The sequence below is a fragment of the Mustelus asterias genome, chromosome 11 (genome assembly GCF_964213995.1).
Source record: "Mustelus asterias chromosome 11, sMusAst1.hap1.1, whole genome shotgun sequence".
Classification (NCBI taxonomy): Eukaryota; Metazoa; Chordata; class Chondrichthyes; order Carcharhiniformes; family Triakidae; genus Mustelus; species Mustelus asterias.
Genome location: NC_135811.1, coordinates 20,063,736 through 20,076,833, shown reverse-complemented (window position 1 = coordinate 20,076,833; position 13,098 = coordinate 20,063,736). Strand labels below are relative to the sequence as shown.

General features: G+C 40.7%; 1 protein-coding gene across 1 annotated transcript in view; it reads left to right on the top strand.

Moving 5' to 3' along the window:
• Positions 1-13,098, top strand: part of LOC144500851 (uncharacterized) — a 183,221-nt gene that overhangs the window by 1,982 nt on the left and 168,141 nt on the right. Inside the window, exon 2 of the mRNA XM_078224326.1 lies at positions 2,457-2,545. The gene's annotated coding sequence lies outside the window, so the exon portion shown is untranslated. The remainder of the gene's footprint in view (positions 1-2,456; positions 2,546-13,098) is intronic.

Sequence of the window (13,098 nt, the reverse complement as noted above, 5' to 3'; positions counted from 1 at the left end):
CTAAAAGAGCTGTGCACATATATATAATGAAGGTTTCAAGTTAGGAGCTGTCTCCATCCTTACTTGGCTCTATCTACTCTTAGATTACTGTATGTGTGGTACTGTAGTCAGTCCCACGTTAACTCTATGTGCCAGACCCTTATACTAGACCTCTTCCAAATCTTTACCCAATGTACTTTAACTTATTCTGGTTTACCCCATTGTTACATTGTTATTACTACCTCATCTCCCCCTGCAACTCTCTGGGTTCATAGGTTCAGGTGGTCTTATAACCCTTCCATATCTTGTTTGGACTATTTGTCGGGGGAGTGGTAGGCTCTGTTGTTGCAGGCAAACTGTTCATTTGGAGGTTGTTCTGGCATCTGGGTATCTTTTCATCCTTTTTTTTCATTCCTTGGTACTGAACTGTTCTTTGTCAATTCAGCAGTTGTAGTGATGGATAGATGTTGGTTTATCTGTTTTTTCTAGGGTGGACGAATGCTATCGTGTTTCCTCCTCTCATATGGAACACAAATAGAAGTTCACTTTTCAACAATGGAACCTTCATTCTCATTTGTTTCACAATTTTAGCCAAATGTTTGATTACTTTCTCCTTTTCCAGTCATTTTTTGAGCTTATTAATCTTTTCATTCAGTCAACAGCAACTCTGGTAAGTTGAATTGTTTTTGTTTCGTGTTATCTGCGGAACTCATATACATTTAGCAACTTTTTCTGACTACTCCTTTCAATTCATTTGTTAGATCTACAATCTGTTGTGTAGAATTCACCTTTTCTGCTTTTAAACTCTGGATTTCCTCTTCCATATTGCACATCTCATCCTTTATGTTGTTCAGATTTGGCCAAATTTCTAGATGTTCACAGTTTTGGCTGTTAATTCTGCTTTCAAGCAAGTGCTCTGATTCATCAGCAATCCCTTTTCATAGTCCCTGGAGTTTAAACGATGCTTATTAAAGACTTCTGACACTTGAAGTTCATCAAGTTCTAATTGAAGATCCATTTTGTAGAATATGTTCTTCCAAGTTAATTATTTAAGTATTTCAAGTCCCCATTCAAATGTTCTACTTCCTGTGAGTGACATTTCAGTGTTCTCATTAGTTCTTGTTTTTTCTTATCAAATGCAGCTTTTGTACATGATAGTTGATTCTCTCCACAGATCAGATTTTCCTTGGGTGAGTATAATTCCCCTTTGCTATTGTTTAAGCTTGCATTCTGTATATGTGCTTCTGCTAATTGTTTTTGGGATTCCTCACGTTTTTTTGTGAAGACTTCTGTTTTCTCTTGCCATTCTAGTTTCTTGATTTTCATCGTCCTGGAAATTTAATGTTTTTCCAAGTTTTCTTCTGTGAAGTTAGTGTACCTTTAAGAAATGTTTTTTTAAAATCATGTTCTCTGCAGTTGTAAGCAGACATTTTCAATTTTTTTTGTATTTCATTGTTGCCGAGTTGTCTGTAGGAGTCCTTTTATTGCTCCATCAGTGATTTAAATAGGGTTTTGTTTATTTTTACTCTGGGTTCTTTTGTGACCTTGCATTGATAGGAGGAAGACTGGTTGGTCATGTGTTTTGGACTTTATTTTTCCTTCCCAGTGAATTTAAAGTTTTTTTTTCTGTTTGGCTGGCTGCAGTTTGAGTTTATAAGAGACATCAAGCTGAAAAGAAGTGTTTCTCACTCCCTGGTTTTGAAAATTCTGCTGGTTAGCTGAAAGCAAGGCTCCTTGCCTTCCTGGAGTAGAAAATCTGCTGTTGGTGGCTTGACCAGAGAGTCTTTCTGGTGTTCTGGAAAGCTGTTTTGACTTCAAACTGTTCTGGGTGTATCGAGAGGGCTGCTAGAAGTTACAAGACTGAGAAGTCAGGGTTTCAATTCTCCAACCAAAGGACTCTATTCCAGTATCATGTGAGCATTAGTTTTTGCTGTGTTAAACCTATGGAAAGGGTTTTGTCTGTGGGAAGTTTTGTTTGATTGGAACATTTTAGATATATTTGTTAAGGGTTATACATTATCGTGGTTGTTTTGGTTTAATTTGTAATTGATAAAACTTATTGCTAATTTTCTTTCTATACATGTTAACTATGTTCTTAAATAAAATTTGTTTGATAAAAGCTCCATAGTGGGTCATTTGAATCATACCTGAGGTGAAACATATCATGCTTATCCTAGCCAAATTCAAAATGCAAAACTTATGATCCAGGCAGACTTCATTAAACACTTTGGAGTTTCTGACATGAATTATAACACTTCCAAATATCCAACCATTTTCTTCAGCTCTGTGGTCTCTTTCTTGTATCTCTGACACCTCAAAATTTTGTTTGTTCAGTCAGATCTTCAACAGCCTGGTTTATTGCCAATTTTAGTGTCTGATGTGTTTTCAAATGTATATACTCAGCTTGAGTCTTGAGTTTAAAATCTTTTAATTGAATTCTGATACGAACATTTCCCAACCTTATTTTCCTTTTGCAGGGCATGATGATTTTGGGTTTCATCAGAATACTTTCCTTCATTTACAGCCAGCTGCTCACTCTGCATTGTCATCTGTTGTTGCAGTTCAGGTAAGGTGTCAAGACTTCGGAAAGTATATATTTTTTAGACTTTGGGGAAGTTTCCTTCTCCCTTGATACCCTTGTGTGGTTTATTCGAGTATTGTCTTTTTTTCCTATCAGGGCATTACTGGGGTTTTTTGAACTTCTTTTCAAAATTTGTGCCCTATAATGCGAAGATTAATATATTCATCCAAAGCTTTTAATACTTCCTTGATTCTGGTTGAGGATTTATCAATGCACTACATTGGGATCACTTCATCAGCTAGTTCACCAAACCAATATAAAAAGGCATTAATCTAGACTTTATCTGACTTATCACTCACACTTGATACTCAAGTGTAATTTAAACATTCTCTTCTCTAGGGCACTCAATTCTCTGTTAGGTTTGGCCCTTAGATGAGTCCAAACTGATGTGGTAAGTTGGATTTTTGATCCATGGTTAAAAAGTAATAGGGTTTACACACTTATAATGTAGGTTCAGCTTTAAGGAGTTGCTAAAATTCAAGGTGGCATTACTATTTGTTTGAAGACAAAGAGTTTTCCTGTGCTTGGTGGTTTTGCCAGGCTCTCGCTGCAATGATGCTCGTGCTCAGAATAAATGTTAAACAGTGGCTACTTTGATCACTTATGTGCAGACTTCCCCATTTCAGTGCTGCACTCCTTGGCTTTTCCACAAGTTTCTCTGATGCTTCCTCAGCAAATTCCACTCTTCTGACAGATTCAAAATCCTCATTTTTTTACCGCCCACCCAAGACCATAAAGGTTTTCTCACCAAGATATTCTTACTGCTTTCCTCTCTTCGCCTTTGTACGGAGTAACTTCTCATCTTCAGTAATTTCAACCTCCGTCCCAGTTTATCATGCTCCCCCTTCCTCTGAGTTCACTTCCCTCTTAGCCTCCCTAAAAGTCACCCTTTATGTAAACTCCCCAATTCATATTCACAGCCACACCCTTGATCTTACCATCATATCAACCACAGATAAGGCCATTTATGGTCACTTCCTTGTATCACTCTCTGCCTTTCAATGCCCTTAATCTACTTCCTTCTTTGGCTGCCCCTGGAAAAACCTACATCCCAATTCACTTACAACTGTACTTGCAAATTTTAAAAAAAATTATTCGTGGGACATGGGCGTCGCTGGCTGGCCAGAATTTATTTCCCATCCCTAGTTGCCCTTGAGTAGGTGGTGGTGAGCTGCCTTCTTGAATCACTGCAGTCCACGTGCTGTGGGAGAACCAACAATGCCATTAGGGAGGGAATTCCAGGATTTTGACCCAGTGACTGCGAAGGAATGGCAATATATTTCCAAGTCAGGATGCTGAGTGGCTTGGAGGGGAACTTGCAGGTGGTGGTGTTTCCATGTATCTGCTGCCCTTGTCCTTCTTGATGGAAGTGGTCGTGGGTTTGGAAGGTGATGTCTCAGGATCTTTGGTGAATTGCTGCAGGCTCCAAAATCCCAACTGTTTAACATTTGGTCCTCTGTTCACTGCATTTCTGTAGCTACTGATTTTCTCAGCCAAATCCTCCTTCTACCTTTGCCGCCATAGCCCTATTATTCTCTCTATCATCCCAACCATTATGCCTGGCATGGCCCTCATTTGTGCTCCTTTAAGTCACAGACTTGAACGGATATAGTGGACAACTGGTTTAGCCATTCAACAACAATGTAAAAATAATCCCTGCTTCTTTTCTATACACCTGAAGAAGGGGCTCAGAGCCTCGAAAGCTTGTGTGGCTTTTGCTACCAAATAAACCTGTTGGACTTTAACCTGGTGTTGTTAAACTTCTTACTGTCTTTTCTATACTGCAGAAAATTCAACTTAAATCCAGTCAGCTGTCTCTTTCATCTTCTCCCCCAACAACAATTATAAAAGGCTCAGGGACTCCTTTGTCACTAAGATCGAGACCATCCCATCAGTTGCCTTTGGCACTTCCCTCCCTTCCCCTGCCCATCGGGCCAAACTTCTGCGAAAGGTTCTCCTGCTATACCCTCCCTTACTCCAGAATTTGAATTATTCTATCGTTTCTTTCAGATTTCCCTTCATGCCCTCTCCATGCTCATCTTGTTCACCTCCTGCACCCTCAATCCTATTCCCACTAAATTCTTCCTATCCAATTTCCCTTCCTAGTTCCCATGTTAGCTGTTATTATTAATGGTTCTTTCTCTTTCTCTTTCAAATCTGCTATCACATTCCTCTCTTCAAAAAATCCAACCCTGCAGTCCGTGCAAACAACTGCCCCCAAGCCCTTCCAAACTACTGCCTCTTTCCTCTCCAAAGCTGTTGAAGGTGTTCTTATTCCATGCCCATTTTTCTTGGAACTCCATATTTGAATTCCTCCAATAAGTTTTCTGTCCCTACTACAGTGCCAAAACTGCTCCTATCAAAGTCACAAACAGCACCCTATGTTTCGAGGCTATGCAAGGTTGAGGGGTCCCTCCTTGTCTCTCTTGTCTGCCTGCTGCATTTGAACTGGTTGATCACACTTCCATCCTCCATCACCTTTCCATCATCTTTCAGCTGGATGGAACTGCACCTGCCTAGTTCCATTGCTATGTATTTAATCATGGCCAGAAAATCACCTGAAATTGCTTCACTTCCTGTTCCTGCTTCGTTGCCTCTGCTGCCCCTCAAAGAGCTTTATTTGCCCCAACGCCCGCCAATTTCTCATTGACATGTTGCCCTTGATGATATCATCCAAAAACACAGCTTAGTTTTCACATTGTTATGTCCACTGGACTTTTTAAGACAGTTATGCTTTAAACTGTCTCTTTTAATTCAAGGTAAAAAAAAATAGAATGTCCTGGAATGGGAGGATGATGTGATTTTGTGCTGAACTCCTCTACCCAGTGATAATTCCATGTGACCTGATTACAATGGGGCAGGGGCCACAAGTCAAACCTTATTCACAGTCAGATGTGAGCTTTAACACCTGGACACAAAGGAAAATGCAGCTGGTCTTACTGCTGAAGACTCACAGGGTCTTGGAGTCAATCAGATCAAAAACAAATATGCTGTTCCAGGCAGAAGAAAAGGAGTGCTTTTGGGTTAACTGCCAAGCAGGTTGCTGTGAGGATGGAATCCTAATTTGAAGGAACAAAGCTTGTTGTATGGAGAGCTGAGGACCAACGAATCACCTAGAATCATAGAATCCCTACAGAGCAGAAAGAGGCCATTTGGCCCATTGAGTCTGTACTGACCACAATCCCACCCAGGCCCTATTCCCGTAACCACACATATTTACTCTGCTTATCCCCCTGACACTAGGGTCAATTTAGCATGGCCAATCCACGTAACCCGCACATCCTTGGACTGTGGGAGGAAACCCACCCGGCTACGGGGAGAATGTGCAAACTCCACACAGACAGTGACCTGAGGCCAAAATTGAACCCAGGTCCCTGGCGCTGTGAGGTAGCAGTGCTAACCACTGTGCCACCGTGCAGCCCACTGCTACTTTGCTGCCCATCTGTGAGTGCCTTGCTGCTAATGTCCATTCAAGCATGCTCAGGAGATTGAATGAAGATGCCTTTGTTTAAAGGGGCACTGGAAGATTTACCCAGATCAGGGAGGGAGCAGAGCACCTGTTGAATCAACAGGAAACATTTGAGACTTTAAATAGAAGCCTATGTATCTGCAGAAAATGAGCCATAAGGTGTAAATCTGACATGTGGTTTTGGGTGTTTTAAGAAATTACTGGAGAACACCTTTCCTTGGGTGTAGTGCAGTAGTTGCATACTAAGCAACATTAGTCTGAGTTGATTTTAGTTTGTTAGTTACAGTAAGAATCTTAAAATGTGAAATTTTGTTGTGTGACCTCTAAGGAGATTGTAACAAGATATATGTTGATGACATCCAGCTCTACCTCACTACCCCTCTATCAACTCCTCCACTGTCTCTAAATTGTCAATAAAATCATCTCCAATTCTTCTAAATTCCAACGTTAAGCGCCCAAGAGAAAATGACCAAAATGACTGTCACATTGATTGCTATTATCAGTGCTTCCTCTTTGCCAAGCACTACTCCACCAACCACTCTCACTCCCACTCTGACACAACACCTAGCACAGCTCTGTTACTACCTTACTGGTGAGTCAAAGAAGCTGATTTTAACTGAGTAAGTGGGTAGGTTTTCAGTAATTTAGAATCTTGCCCAATGTCTGCAAAGGCATTGCTGGTCCTTCTGAGATCTAAATGTGCTGCATACTTTTCCTCTTCCTTCAAGTTTGGGTGGCACAGTGGTTAGCACAGCTGTTTCTCAGCGCCGGGGATCCGGGTTCGATTTCCAGCTTGAGTCACTGTCTGTGTGGAGTTTGTACATTCTCCCAGTGTCTGCGTGGGTTCCTTCCGGATGCTCCGGTTTCCTCCCACAGTCCAAAGATGTGCGAGTCAGGTTGATTGGCCATGCTAAATTGCCCCTTAGTGTCAGGGGGCTAGTTAGGGTAAATGCATGGGGTTATGGGGATAGGGCCTGGGTGGGATTGTGGTTGGTGCAGACTCTATGGGCCAAATGGCCTCCTTCTGCACTGTAGGATTCTATGACACATACAGAGCAATTTCAAATGGGACAAGCCCTGTACTATAAGGGGGAAGGTGTGAACACAAGCTCCCCTTGTTGGCAGCCTCTGCTCATAATGCTTCATTATGCATGCTTGACTGAGAGTCCAGACTTCCAATATTTGTTGAACAGGTACATTGAAGGGAGAATATTGCTAGATTGATACATTTACAAGCTTTTTTCCAGAGATCTATTATGTCAATGGCTCAATGTTTATTTATTCAAGATAGAGGTGTCAATTTTTTGTTATTGAAGTGGTGTGGAAGTGTTACGAGTTTGCATAGAAAGTATGAGGAACCATGGGTTGTGGGTGAGGGGTGAGGACTCGAGGGCCTATTATTTAACAAAGCACTGGCATAAAGTTCCAGAGAACTAAATGCCCCCTCCAGAGGTGAATGCACTGATGTGGGTAATTTCCCAATTTGAGCTTCCTGCCTTGATGGTGAAAATCTGGCCCTATATTTAGTTTTCTTTTCTTGCACACTCCTTCAGGTTTGCACTGAAAATTAATTCCTGCCAGGCTACAAATGTCTCATTGGTTTAAAATGCTGTATTATTAAAATGTGTTTAACATATTTTGAGAAATCCTGATGGCCTGAAAGGCACTATATAAATGCAAGTCGAGACTATTGACTATTTTACTTTGTTTATTGTCAGCATTTAGCAACAATTCAAATGCAGTGGAATGCATAATCTCTCCCACCCTTCTTTTTTAACACCTTGCCTGACAGCCAAGCTAAGTCACTCAACCACAACAGGCAATCATCAGTGATAAGTATTCCTGGAAGTCAAAGTAATTTCTGATTGGGAGTCAAACATTTAGTGCTTGAATGATGGTGCCAACCTGTCCTGTCACAACAGCTGAAAACAACACACAGATAGTAAAGGTAAAAAAAATGCAGTGAAATTATAAATGTTTAAAGAACATCAGAAAGGATTCAATCAAAATTTATAGTACTGAAAAGCCAGAGGATAATAGTTAGACCTAGGCTGATGTGGCTGAATAAGAAGGTAAATACAAGCATAAAGGGACAGGCAAAAGTGCTTTAATCAACGTAAAGAAGCAGGAAGGGGGTGAACAAGGTTTGACTTAAATATTAGCAGCACTCAAGGATTACTAAAATAGAAATCTGGAAAGAAAATAAGAAATTAGAAAGGAAAATTGCAATGGTTTATCAAGGGGAATAAGAAGTTTTTCAGTTTATGTTCACAGAAGGCAGAGGATTAGAGAACACTTTGGGCCTCTAAAGGATAAGACTGACAGATTAGTCGTAGAGGATAAGGGCATGGATGCATTTTTAAATGTGTTCTTCACTTCAGTTCGGTTTTCGCAAGAGAGGATTCCTGATCCCATAAATAAGATGACTGGGAGAGCTGGGACTGTTTAGTGAAGATAGATATTAGTAGGGGTAGTATTATTAAGGAATTGGAGGCCTGACTGCGTACATCTGGGAATTCTTGAGCAAGCATAGGAAGAAATAGCGGAAGCTTTGGCAGAAATCTTTTTTAGCTCCTTGAGAGCAGGTATAGCACCAAGGAAGAAGGTGATGTGGTTCTGACTGTTGAGATTTACACAATAATATTCTTTTTAATGAAAGCTAGCATGGATTTAGGAGGCATCACTAAGCTGAGAGTGGTGGAGAGGCAGTAGATGTAACATAATCTAGAAGACCAAAAAGTATTTGAAATAGTGCATTAAAAGTTACAAAGATTACAATTTGAGGAATCAAAAATTGACTAAACAATTAAAAATAGAAGATGGATGCAGTTGTTACAATGGTTGGAAAGAAATAATCATTCACAGGAATGGCATTTAGGCAACTGCTCTACAGAATGAAGATGGAAAAAAGATTTGTGAAAGTGGAAAACAAAATCATGATTGTCTTCATTTTGTGATACCGTGAACATCTGTGTTACGAGTGTAGAAGTATCCAAAGGCATTGAACTGATTGTATAGAATTTTGTGGGGTCAAGTTATTTGAATAATTGGTATAAACTCCCAATTATACAGCTTTGTCCTTGTACTGGGAGCTAGCCTAATTGGGGGCCTTGGGAATAGATCCCCTATGTTTCTTTAAAATAATGGCATAGAATCTTTTTCGTCCCCCCAAACAGGCAGATGAAGCTTCGGTTTAACACCTCTGGGTGTGTTTAATCCAGCCCATCACAGTGTTAAACATGGTGACTGGGCCCACTAATTTTGGGAGAGATCCCTCTTCAGTCCCCTGGCAGTGGCAAAACCTCCCTTGACGTAGGCTGAGGGTAGAGGGGCTGACGTGGGATTCCCAGCCACTGGCAGTGGGATATCAATTAAGCTAATTAATGAGCCAATTCATACCCCTGCAATTTAATGGTGGCTCAGGGATTGAATAGTGGCTTTCCCACGCCCTCGGAAAGCACCCAGGAAACCTGTTGGATTTACTAGTGACCTCCCCTTGTAGGCAGGACTCTGTGCCTGATTCAGGAACCCCGCATTGGAGATAGAGCTGGCGGATGAGGCCATCACTCTGCCTTTACCTCCATCTCTCTCCGACGACCCCAATCCTGCTTTCACTCACCTTTGGTCTGGGGTCCCACAGTGATCTTGGACCTCTGATGGATGCATTGCTACCTGCAGCTAAGCTCCTGCTGGCTTTGGCTGGAGGCCTTCAGCTCCCATGGGTGGAACTCCTGCTGCCGGGTCTTCTATCAGGGAGAAGGTCCAATGGTGACCACTTAAGTTCCATCAGGCCTCTCCTACAGAGCGGGTAGGCAACTACCCCCTGGCCACCTGATAAAGTCCTGCTCTCGTTTGAAAGAAGACACGAAGTGTTGCATTTTTTTCTGTAATGCATCAGAGTTTCAGCTTGACTTTTGTGCTTTATCCCTTGGAGTGGAACTTGATCCTTGTGAGTTCAGAAGTGAAAGTGCTACCAACTGAGCCATGCCTGACACATAGTGAAAGGAAAGACAGTGGGGAAACAGCAGTTGTGAGAAAGTGCTAGAGAGGTGCAACATGAATGGGTGTGAGGACTCCAGTCCCAGAGGACAACGCTGTCCTGTCAGGTGGCTGTAGCTAAGTTCAATGGACTGTATTGTCCATATTGGCTATACTGTTGGCAATTCTTCAGCTTGAGAAAAATTCTATGCCCTGTTATGCCCCCATTCCATAGAAAAATGTTTTTGTAAACAAGAGCTCAATAACTTTCCACTGAGAGCAGACTGACTTAGGAGGGCAGCTCTTCTTTGGCCTGGACCTACATTTCCAATAGTTTCGTGATACAGCGGTTTATCTTTCGTACTAAAGAAGGATAATGTGAACCAGGAAATGTGGGACCAGGGAAAAGAAGTACATTCATCATACCTGAGCTACAATTGCACTTGCCTTTCTTTTCCCCTTAAGAACTGTTCTCTCACCTTCAAATATACAATCACGATTGGTGTCCCCAAATTAATTCCTGACCTGCTCACTTTGATTGCAGCAAATAAAACAGCTGCTGGACTATCGCAAGACTATTGGTTTAAAAAAAATGGATTTTCAAATAAATGTATTAAACTGCAAAGCTTACAGGCTGAAACAACAATTAATGAAAATGCATAAGCCATATTTTAAAAATTTTGACTTTTCAGTCAACAATAAAAAGTGATACTAACATACAAAATCAATTTTTACTGAGGTCATTCACATAATGTATTGCCCATTTCAAGTTTGCATTTATATACCATCTGCCATATCCGCAGGATGCCCCAATATACTTTACAGCCAATTAATATTTTCCAAAGTGTTGTCCTCAAAGTTATGTAACTCCCAGGACTTTTTGTTATCTTTGCACAGGTGTGACAGGTAACTGCAATGTTATTTACAATCTTGTTATTAGTGAAGTGATCAATCATGACAATTTAGTCTTGTCAGCAAAGTTGAAGCCCATAAAAGGGACAGTGACAAAGTTGGAACAGGAAACTTGAGTGGTGATGAATTTCTTGTTGTTGGAGGAAGGTGTATAGTGGGGTTTCCCAAGGGTTGGTGTTCAGACCACTGCTTTTCTTGATCTCCAAAAATGATCAAGACTTGCAGGAAACAATTTCAAAATTTGTAGATCACACAAAATTTGGAAGTATTATGATCTGTAAGGAGGATAGCGTTAGGTTTGAAGAGGACATGGTCAGACTTGTGTAATGAAGGGACAACATGGAAGCTGAAAATCTAAAGAAGAGTGAAATGGTGCATTTTGGGTAGGAAGAATGAGGGAAGGCAATATGAAAAAAAATATACAATTCTAAAGGGGTTGCAGGAGCCGAGGGATATGGAGGCATATGCGCACAGATTATTGAAGGTCGTAGGACAGATTGAGAAAACAGTTCATAAGACATTTGTGATCCAGAACTTTATAAGTACAAAAACAAGGAAATGTTGGGAACCTTTTATAGTATACTGTGTTCAGTTCAGGGAATCTCACTTTAGAAAGGGTGTGGAGCCGTTGCAAAAAAGATTTATGCGAATTGTTCCAGAGATGAGTGATTTCAGCTATTGAAGCAGGACTGTTCTCTTTAAAGAAGAGAAGGTTGAGAGGAGATTTGATAGAGGTGGCTCGACAGAGTAAATAGGGAGACACTGTTCCTATTGGCAGAAGGTTCAAATAACCAGAGGACACTGATTTAAGGTGATTGATAAAATAAACAGTGGCAGCATGATGAAAAGCTTTTATGCAGCATATGGTTAGGAGCTGGAATGGACCGTGCGAGAGTGTGGTGGAGACAGATTCAATCATAGCTTTCCAAAGGGAATTGGTTAAGTGTCTGAAGAGAAGAAATTTGCAGGGCGTCAAGAAAAAGACAAGAGTGTCGGTCTAGTTGAGTCGCTCTTACAGAGAGCTAGCATGGACACAAGGGGATAATTGACCGCCTTCTATCCTGTAACCATTCTGGTTAATAAGACCATAATAAAGGAAACAAAGCACTAAAATTAAGTTCTGGAAGGAGAGAATTGAGAAGTAGAGAAGTTAAGCTCACCTTGTGTCAAACTTTGGTTAGACTACACTTGGAGTACTATATACAGTTCTGGTTGCAGTATTATAAAAAGATATAGAGATGGAGAGGGTGTAAAAAAAATGATTTAGAAGGATGATACCAGAACTCTGAGGTTACACCTGTAGGAGTGGATGAACAGGCTCTGTCTCTTTTCTCTTGAAAACTGAAGGCTGAGGCGTGATGTAATAGAGTTATTAAAATTATGAAAGGTTTTGATAGTGTAGATATCGTGTGTTTCCATTTGTGGGGAAGAGCAAAATGAGAGGCATCAATATAAGAGTCGTGGAAAAATCAAATAGGGAATTCAGAAGAAACTGAGTGGCGAGAATGATGAACTCACTGCCACAGGAAGTAGTTGCGATGAACGTTATAGATACATTTAAGGAGAATCTAAATAAGCACGTGAGGAAGAAGAGATTAGAGGGTTATGCTGATAAAGTTATACAAGGAAGGATGGGAAAGGCACAGTGGAGCATAAATACTGCCATGGACTAGTTCGGCGAAATGGCCTGTATCTGTGTTGTATATTCAGTGCAATTTTATGTTTGCCTCACTTCCAAATCGGAGAATAATTTGTTTTAACCAGTAGCATGAAACTGCAGAACAGCTTAATGTTCACATTATTAAAGTCAATTGTTTGACCAGGTGAATCTGTGACATATTCATCATCCATGTTCCTTTATTTTGGGGAGCCTACAGTGAATAACACATCATAGATTCAAAAAAATGTTTGATGAACCTGTTTTGCTGGAATATGTAAAGAAGTTTCAATTTGAAATGAAGAAACATTGTGGAGAGTGGTGTTTAGATTAGTGATTAGGATTTTACCTGCTATATACAGGAGCTGCAGTTTTGCTGGCTGGTGACTATCTCTGTTGGAGCCACAGAGGGCTAGAATATATCCATGAACTCTTGCCTTTCCAGACGTTTTTGCAGGAAAAGTTTGTTCGTGTTGCCAGATGTACTTCCTATCGTTGAATTGAGCATTCTACTTGCAATGA